The sequence below is a fragment of the Ctenocephalides felis genome, unplaced genomic scaffold (genome assembly GCF_003426905.1).
Source record: "Ctenocephalides felis isolate EL2017-DRISC unplaced genomic scaffold, ASM342690v1 CF-g0.4_SCAFFOLD_01886, whole genome shotgun sequence".
NCBI lineage: Eukaryota > Metazoa > Arthropoda > Insecta > Siphonaptera > Pulicidae > Ctenocephalides > Ctenocephalides felis.
The window spans coordinates 133,838,207-133,848,672 of NW_020538040.1; the positions used below are offsets into that span (position 1 = coordinate 133,838,207).

The window sequence follows — 10,466 nt, forward strand, 5'->3', positions numbered from 1 at the left end:
AGATTGGCCCTCTTGTTTCTTTATAACTAATTTTTTATTTTGTTTTTTAATAATTTTAATGAAATTTTGCATAGCAAATATAAAAAGTATTAACTTTGTGTATGGTTTGTTATAAAACTAGCTGTAAGTGGAATTATGTCTTAAGGCAATTAAGGCATCGTGCCTTAAGGCAAATTGCTGGAACTTCCCGTACTAAAAATTATTTTTTTAAAAACGATTAACATTTTTGAAAAAAAAATTACTTCGAAAAAATAAGATTTTTGACGAACAATTAGACTAAAAATTACTTTTTTTTGAAAAAAAAAATTTTTAACTTTTTTTTTAAATTTTTTTTTTTGAAAAAAAAATGTTTTCTTTATTTTGACATATTTTGAAAGATCTAAACTTTTTTCAAACTGCTTTAACTGCATAAAGACGAAATATCAAACCGCGTAAGCGCCGCGTCGACGTCTAACGCGTAAACATTGGTACGGAACCCATAGGAATGTAAACCAAAATTATACTTAATGTTAAAATCTCTATAAAATATCTGATAATTTGATGTGCATATGTCTAATGATCATTTTTGACCGCCAAATGTCATTTTTTTTTACTTTTTTCATTAGATCTCCGAAACCGCTAGGCCTGCCTTTATGAAAATTTGATCGGTTCTTCACTTTGTCAATACAAGTAAAATGTTTTTTTAATTATTAAAATCGGACGCTCCGTTCTCCTAAAAACTGAGTTACCGTTTTCGGCACTTTTTGCCCCGTATCTTCGGAACGGCTAAACCTGCTTTCGCCAAAAACTAATCAGCACGTCTCCTTATCAATACGAATCGAATGTTTTTTGAATTATTCAAATCGGTTCATCGGTGTTCCCGAAATCGTCGACGAAAATTTGTATCCGCACATACATACATACACACACGCACACACACACACACATACACACACACACACACACATACATCCATTTTTTCTAAGGTATGCCAAAATATTCAGAAACCTTTGAAACGTCGAGAAATGCAAAAATTTTTATTTTCGATTTTTTTGCGATTACTATAACTTGCCCTACGGGAAGTTAAAAGTAAAGAAAATGAATTAATTGTTTTTGCATATCTATAAGTTTCAAAGTTTCTGAACCTTTTGTCGAACACGAATCAACCGAATTGAATGATTCAAAATCATTCGATTTCTATTGACGGGGAGACCTGCCGATTTCTAAGATATCGGGCAAAAAAATCCAAGAATGGTAAATCCGTTTTTGAGAAAACGGAGCGTCCGATTTGAAAAATGGTTATTACACATATGGGTCATTCTTTTACAAATCGTACGGATTTTCGAAAAAATAAAATGTCACATTTTAGAATTGTCTGAAATTTTTTTTACAGATATTGTACATAAAATCACTTAACACGTATTTCAGGATTTTGCTGAAAAAAATTTGTTTACGTAAATATTTACGATTGAAATATGGATTTTGTGCTCAATTTCTATGAACATCATCTGCAATAAATTAATTGTCTCCGTATGTGTCAATCGGATCAGTATTATTATTTTTTTATTACACTCATATTGAAGTGAACTTTGTAATGATTATTTTTTTTTTGTTTTTGCAATTTTCTTAACAATAACAACCCTTAAATATTTACAAAGGTTTTACTCAGCCTTACCCCAACTTGAATCGATCCATTCTTTTTTTTTCTCTGCAACAAAATTCTTTTTACAATTTGTTGGAGACTTTGTTACATCGAAAGATATTAAATATTTTCAAGCGCGAGCCGCGCTTTTCACGTCGGGGACCTCAAAGACTTGTACTCATTTTTCACTTTCGAATGACAATCTTATTGTTTTTCAGTTGAAAAATATTTTATATTTTCGCTTCTGGCAAAAAATGAATATATAGTCGAAAAAAAATTAGGGTAGAGCGGAGCTTAAAAGTTCGTGGGTAAAAAGATCCACTGCCAATATCTCAAAAACAAGTAAAGTTAGAATTTTTTTAACAAATTCCAAAAACAAAAAAAAAAATTAATCATTACAAAGTTCACTTCAATATGAGTGTAATAAAAAAAATAATAATACTGATCCGATCGGCACATCCGGAGACAATTAATTTATTGCAGATTGAGCAAAAAATCCATATTTCAATCGTAAATATTTACGTAAAAAAAATTGTTTTCAGCAAAATCCTGAAATACGTGTCAAATGACTTTATGTATAATATCTGTAAAAAAAAATTCAGACTATTCTAAAAGGTCAAGGTCTGGATGGTGTACGGTTTGTAAAAGAATGACCCATATGAGCATCAAATTATCAGATATTTTATACTGATTCTAATAATTAGTACATATAGACTGTCACGCTCTAACATTTCGTTTCTTTAACAGATACGCAGCGTGATTGCTTTGAAAAAAAGATTCAAAATTTTTGAAAAATTTCAAAATATAGAAAAAAATCCATGTTTTTGAAAAAAGTAAAATAAAATTTTTGAATTCTCAAAAATCAAATTTTTCAAAATGTTTAAATTACGGTACGGAAAGTTTCAGCAATTTGCCTTAAGGCACGATGCCATGCACCACCAGTTGCGCCACCATGTATATTCCGTTCTATGGGTTGTACTGATCACCGTTGACGTAGGTAGAATGAAATGTATTAAATAAATTAAATTTAATTAATGCAATTATAGATATTTTAAGTTTGTTTGAAACACCGAAAACGTTATTTACGTTTAGCAAACTGCAATTTGCATGTAGATAATTAAGATGCATTACTGTTATGGCACATATAAATCAAGTTTGATATTAAATGTATTAATTATGCATTGTATAGAGGTTTTGAAACGAACCGTAATGTATGTTTCATGCGAGTGCATACATCAAATAATTAAACTAACATTAACTGTGCAGTATGGTAGTTTAGTTTAAGGGATTATACACCGCGTCAAATCCGCGGCATGCAAAATAACTACAACAATTTTAATTTTTAACTTCCCGTAGGGCAAGTTATAGTAATCGCAAAAAAATCGAAATTGAAATTTTTTATATATCTTTACGTTGCAAAGGTTTCTGAACATTTTGGCATACTTTAGAAAAAAAAAGGATGATGTGTATGTGTCTGTGTGTGTGCGGATACAAATTTTCGTCGACGATTTTGGGAACACGGATCAACCGATTTGAATAATTCAAATATTTGATTGTATTGATAAGGAGACGTGCTGATTAGTTTTTGGCGAAGGCAGGTCTAGCCGTTCCGAAGATACGCAGCAAAAAGTGCCAAAAACGGCAACGCAGCGCTCCGTTCTCTTAAAAACTGAGTTACCGTTCTCGGCACTTTTTGCCCGTATCTTCGGAAGGGCTAGACCTGCCTCCGCCAAAAACTAATCAGCACGTCCCATTATTAATACGAATCGAATGTTTTTTGAATTATTGGTTCATCCGTGTTACCGAAATCGTCGACGAAACTTTGTATCCGAACATACATACATACACGCACACACACACACACATACATCCATTTTTTCTAAGGTATGCCAAAATGTTTAGAAGGTTTTGAAACGTAAAGATCTATAAAAATTTTCATTTTCGATTTTTTTGCGATTACTATAACTTGCCCTACGGAAAGATAAAAATGCTTTTACAGTTTAAACGATATAAATGCTTTATAATAACATATATTTATATTCAAGAAGATACATATGGTCATTTTGTTTTATAATATTTTTTGTTAATATATTTGAGCGTTGTCGGTTCGGAGCAGTCCGACGCGCATTGGAAAAAGCTCATAATTACAACAAGAAAGTTTCAGGTATGAAATATTTTTCCTCATTTTAAAAGGTAGTGTATTTTAAGCCGAAAAATCTACAGTGGAGTGTAACCCCTTAATTCCTACTGGCTATAGTGTAGCTATTTTCTGTATTTAGCTTACAGTTGCCATGCTAATAGATGATGCCCAGAATCAATTACTGAAAAAAGTGTTTGTCAAAGGCTTGTTTAATCTATGGCACTGCGTTGTTATTAAAGAAACACCTTAAAGATAAATCTACGTACCATAAAGTGTGTATATTCCATTCGAATCCATAGCTGACAATGGTCCACCACTATCTCCCTAATGAAATGATTTATTTGTAAGATAAAATATGTATTGCGTGTATATTATACAAATTATTTTGCTCACCTGGCAAGAATCTCTCATGCCTTCTAAAAAGCCAGCACAAAACGCTTTACGTGGTGTTACAGCATTTTTATTGGATACTCCTTCATTGTACTTCAGCATTTCGGTGCATTTTTCCTAATGACATTTGATTGGTAATTTATATAAATATGTTTAACATATATATATATATATATATACATATATATATATATATTTATATATATAATTTGCAATTTGCATTAAGTCAATTCGAGTAATGAAAATAATCAATGATTGTTATAAATAATTTCAAATAGTTTCAAATAGATTATCTACATATATATAAAAATAAGTCGGGTCTTTCTTCCTGACGATATAACTCTAGAACGCACGTTGGAAAGGTCTCGGGCTCCGCAAGGTTTATAGCTAAGAAAATTAGTGGTGCATGGCATCGTGCCTTAATGCAAATTGATGGAACTTCACGCACCGTAATTAAAAATTTGAGTAATGACATTATTATTATGCTTGATAAGTCAACGAGCAATATTTGCCGCAAAGAATAATGATGTACACGCACTGAATTTCACCATTCAATCAAAAATTGCTGGCGATTTGGTGACATACCAATGATTCCGACTGGTCTTCTGTTTGACTTCAAACGATTGCAATTTCCAGTTCGCCTTGCGTTCGCAATGACAATTAACAAGTCACAAGGCCAATCGCTCAGTGTTTGCGGGATAAATTCAGAAAATCATTGTTTTTCACATGGGCAGTTATACGTTGCGTGTTCACGAGTTAAGAAACCATACGCTTTGTTTGTTAACCTCAGACCAAAAAACAAAAAATATGGTTTACAAAGAGCACTTCAATGAAAAGGATAATTTGCGGATTCACTTTCATTTACTTAGAAAAGTTCAACTAATAAACACTGCATTTTTGTAATCGAAATAAATTCATTACTGTTGTGTAATAAAATAATTTTTTTTTTCAAATATAAAACAAACAAAAAATTTCTTTATCTTTTTCACGAAACCATCTGGTGGCGAAACGGAGTTCGTCGGGTTTGCTAGTACATATATAAAAAACTCGTCTCATGATGTTAGTTAGCAATACTTCTCCGCAAGACTTGAGTGAGCTTGAGTAGGACTGACAATCAGGCAATATCTATTTTTTGTAACCCTAAGGGTTGGCCACCCTCAAGATTTTTTTATCAATTTTTTTCATTATATATTTTTATTGTTTGTGATTGAAAAACACACTGCCTTAAATTTTCACCTTTCTACTACAAACCCCTATTTTGTAATAATCATTTTAGGGGTACGGCAGTCATTTTAGTCGAATCAATTTTACCCAAATTTCAGTCAGTTAATGTTTTACACTGAATTTTGATTAAGATTTTGTTCAACTTATGGAAACGCTTAAATTTAACTTCAATTTTAATTAAGGGTTAAATTGATATCAATTTTCTTCATTTTCATTTTTTATAATTTGTAATTTAAAGGAACATAGGTATCAATTTTTATCTCTCCTACATTTATTTATTATATTTTTTTTTACTCGCTTCCAGCCATTAAATTTAATAAGATTTTTTTTCGCTTATAGCCATTAAATGTTCTGCACTAAATTTTAAATAATATTTTTGTTAAAAATATTTTATTTTTGTCAAGGTTTGTCCACCCCTAACATTTGCTTCTAATTTTGAGACCAATTTTATCTTTATTCTATTTCAAGGGGGTATTTCAATGTAAAAATTGAAAACATGTTTATTTTTTCAAGTACTAAATATTTAAGAATATGTGTACAAGGGGATTTTTAAAAATTTAATTTATTTTCGGAGATACAGCTGTTTCACCATGATGATCCTATTACTGTCTTTTCCCCGATTTGTGGAGTTCTACATAAACCTCGTGTCACGATGTTGGTTTGCGATGGACGACTAAACTACTGAACCGATTTTAAATTTTATTGGCTCATCGTGTGCATTTATGTCCAACTTAGGTTATAGGAAATTTTAAAAAATAAATTTAAAATATAAATATATAATTTTTATAAATTTCCATAAATTTTGACAGAAATTTACTAAAAAAAAACCAAACACTAAAATGGCAAATGTCATTTATGGAAACTTCGAGAAAAAACGATTTATGATTTTTGAAAGAAAATTGACAGTTCAAAAAATATATTATTCTTACTAATTGAAAACGGAACAGATATAATATAATATATCCAACAGTTATATCATTAAATTAGGCAAAATGCTATATTCAAAATAACAGAAATATATAATGTTGTTAGATTTAAATAAATTTTGACTAAAAAAAGTGAAATGTCATTTGCCAATATCTATTGAAAGTATTAGATGAATAAATTTATAATTTATATTTATTTGGTTTGCTTACCATATTAGTTGGGATACTAAAACGTCCTCAAAACATAATAGATCAGAATGAATAAGCGACATATTAAATTTAACTTTAATCATAAACAAAATTTAGACAGTCAAATGAATTAATATTTTTAACGAATTCAAATAGGAACAAATATATTCATTATTTCTACTTATATTATAGGCAATATTACAAATCACATTTCAGATACAGAATGATGAAATTTATTAAATTTAAATAAATTTGGGCGGTTATGAATTTAAAACAAATGCCGAAAATGACGTTTGTTAATGTTCCGGGAAATTTATGAATGAATTGATGTGAATTTTTTATAACAAAAGGTTTGAAATGTTGGTTGGTTGTCGGATTCAAATTTCAATCAGGTGGATTTAAATAAGGGCCGTCGCGACGCGAGGCTGGTTATGCTAGTATATATATATATATATATATATATATATATTTGACTTCACAGTGAAGTTCACTACAAAACATTTTTTTTTCATAATGTTAAACGCTGAGTTAAAAAATGTATAAAAAGTGTTCAAACATACATAACTTTATGAAAAAAATAAACTAATACACTTTTTGCTACTCAATAAATATAAACAATTTCAAGCAGTCTAATTATGGATAGAATATTGTTGAATCATAACTCAATAAATTTAATAGTCAACATATTATTTTATAACATTCAAATGTGTTAATATAATTGTCATGAAGTTACCGGTCAACCTACAGGAGCTTTGACTATAATGTCCACTAAATTGGTTTTTATTTCTACAAACTTTCTTTTGATAATCGGAAGTCAATCAACAAGTTATTGTTTATCTCTCAGATTGTCTTTGAATACTAATGACATTTTGCGCCTGTGTAATGTGTTTATTGTTACTACGCCCTCATTTACTTTCCGAATATCATTTTTGTCGAGGCAGCTAGTAGGCTTTTTAATGACACCCTTAGTATCTCCGCAAACATATAATCTAGTCATTCTTCTCACTGGCTTAAGCAACACATTTTCTGTTTCACTTTGTGGAAGATTCAAGTTAGTACTTAAGACCATCATCCTCATCCATAAGCACCGGCTGCGAGAAGCAAACATCAGTTTTGGGACAAATTTTATTTTCTTGAGCATTTGGTGAAACAATTACAGATGCCGAAAGTGAGCATTTGCTGATATTTTTTTCATAATTAGGCATGGCACAAAATCGCTTATATGGGGGCTCATGCACCACATCTTGGAGTGATATTTGAGAATCTTCACTAATGAATTTCATTGCGCACCATCTATGTTTTCTTAAACTCTCTAAGTTAATCTTTTTATTAGGAAGAGGTGATAATATTTTTCTTAGCAAAGACAATACTAAATTGTTGAGCTTGGTCCAGGGCGTTAGTATATAAGAATTTTTATCCCAAGCTGTGTATTGAAGATATTTTCACATGGGTTTATCCCACGGCAACTTTCCAGTAAGCATGGCAGTTAAAATTATCCCGCAGGATCAAACTCCAGTTAAAACTTCGGGGACAATGTAAGGTACAGTTCCACATCTCTTCTCAAGAAGGCGTTCATGAACATTTACTCGAAATATGGTTGCCATTCCAAAATCTGCAATTTTCAAATTATCTTTATGATCAAAGAGTAAATTTTTGGGTTTTAAATCCCTATGTGTTACACCTCTCCTGTGTAAATAGTGTAAACCAGACAAAATCTGATTAAAATATTTCTGGGCCTCATTATTTTTCATACCGAAGTCAGACTCTATTCGATCATACAGCTCACCGCCTGTTTTAATACGTTTCGGTGGCGTATAGACTTTTGTATAACAACTTTTTTGTGCACAGCACGTTTAGCATCCCGATGCTTGACTGTGTCGATTGTTTTCATTGCCAGAACTTCTCTAGTTTTTCGATTTATGACTAGCCTTACTTCGCCATAAGCCCCTTCTCCTAGTATTTCCGCTACAGTCCAACCCTCATCATCATCAAATTTGGGCGCTTTTGAAGCCGCCATATTGCAACGAATAATTTTTACATTTTTAAATAAGTCAAAACCGCTTACTATTGAAATTGATATTTGTGAGGAAAAAAAAACAAAATACATTCTTAAATGTCAAGTTGTTTATAATACTTTGAATCTATGACTGTATAAAATAAGTAGTTGTATGTGGCATTTAACATTAAGGCAAGTTGCATGAACTTCCCGAAGTGAGGAAATAATATACTCAATAAGAATTTAGAAGCTATTTAAATAACATTTTCTACTGCTTATTTTGAAAATAATTTTTGCTTTTTATCCAAATTATTCTCTCTTTGTTACACATGTATGTTTCATTAAATTTAATTTTTATTGTTAACGTTTTTAGCATAATACGTGTGTAATATTCTTACGTTAACAAAGAAATAAAATGTAGTAATAATATTTTTCAATCGCCACGGTTAGTAGTAGGATTTACATATTTTAATCACTATTATGAATTCATTATCGATTCGCTTTGAATTCCAATATGAAACTTTCATGTATTTCTTAAACGTCATATAGCCAATAGTTTTTTATTTCAAAATTTACAAACAGCCGAAATATAAAAATGATTAGAAATGCTCAGAAAAATTAAAAGTCTAAAATAATAAAGAATAATAACATATTGAATAAGCTCAAAGAATGGAGCACGGAGTTCACGATAAAAAGTTGAAATTTTATAAACTTTTCAATTGGTAATCATAAAGGAGCCAAACCTTTGTGAAAAAGTTACCTAGTCGTGCATGGCATCGTGCTTTAAGACAAATTGCTGGAACTTTCCGTACAATTCGAGGAATGAAAATGATCAACAATATCAATAGTTTTAAATAATTTGAAATGGATTATTTATTATAAATACATACTGTAAATTTATAAGTGCTTCTTAGTTTGGGTGATGAGCGTATTCTATGATTGTATTTGGTATTTAATTTAATTATTTATTTCAGAATTTTGATAATTGTTTAATAGTTTCAAAGTTTTTGGAATTTTTGAAAAAAATCGATTTTTTAAATTTTTTTGAGAACTTAGAAATTTTTGAAATTATCGGCTTTTTATGAAAGTTTCGAAATATTTTCAAATTTTTGTAAGATATTGTTTTTTTTATAAATTTTGATATTTTTCGAAATTCAGATTTTTTTTTTGAAAATGTTGAAAAATTTCGAAAATTTGAGTTTTTTGAAGCTTGAATTTTTTTTTTGAAAATTTTGAATTTTTTTTTTTGAAAATTTTCAAACCTACGAAATTTTTTATAAACGCATTTTTTGCACTCAATACGCATCGAATTTTTTTTAAATTATTCAAATCGTCGACGAAAATTTGTATCCGCACACACACACACAAACATGCATGGGATGCATAAAGGCATTTCCTTCGCTATACAAAAAAAATAAACACACATACATACATACATCCATTTTTTTCTAAGGTATGCCAAAATATTTAGAAATTTTTGAAACCTAAAAATTAAAAAAAAAAATTCATTTTCGATTTTTTGCTATTACTATAACTTACTCTACGGGAAGTTAATAAGGAATGAATGAAAAGCGCAGTTATAATACATAGGCACTTGCAATGACTATTAATATGCCAATCAACGTCGGGTCAGTTTATATATATATATATATATATATATATATATATATATGCGGATGGTCCCGAAAATAATTGATCCTTTGACAGAAACCCAATCAGGTTCTATTGCACGCTTGAAGTATTCCTTTGTTGATCCATTCTCACATTCATTTACGCATGCATATAAATACATACATACACACATACACACTTATACATATAAATATCAATATATATATATATATATATATATATATATATATATATATATATATATGTATGTGTGTGTATGTATATAAGCATGTGTGTATATATTTGATCTCTTTAACAGACGTCTGTTGCAGTTGCCTTGGCGAGTCCTTTTATATAGCATACGATTTT

At 29.9% G+C, this 10,466-nt stretch overlaps 1 protein-coding gene and 1 pseudogene across 1 annotated transcript in view; one reads left to right on the forward strand and one right to left on the reverse strand.

Moving 5' to 3' along the window:
• LOC113375578 (trypsin-1-like) overlaps window positions 1–10,466 on the forward strand; it is a gene marked incomplete in the record, with an annotated part of 382,748 nt that overhangs the window by 13,194 nt on the left and 359,088 nt on the right.
• LOC113375930 lies at window positions 7,543–8,507 on the reverse strand (annotated as a pseudogene).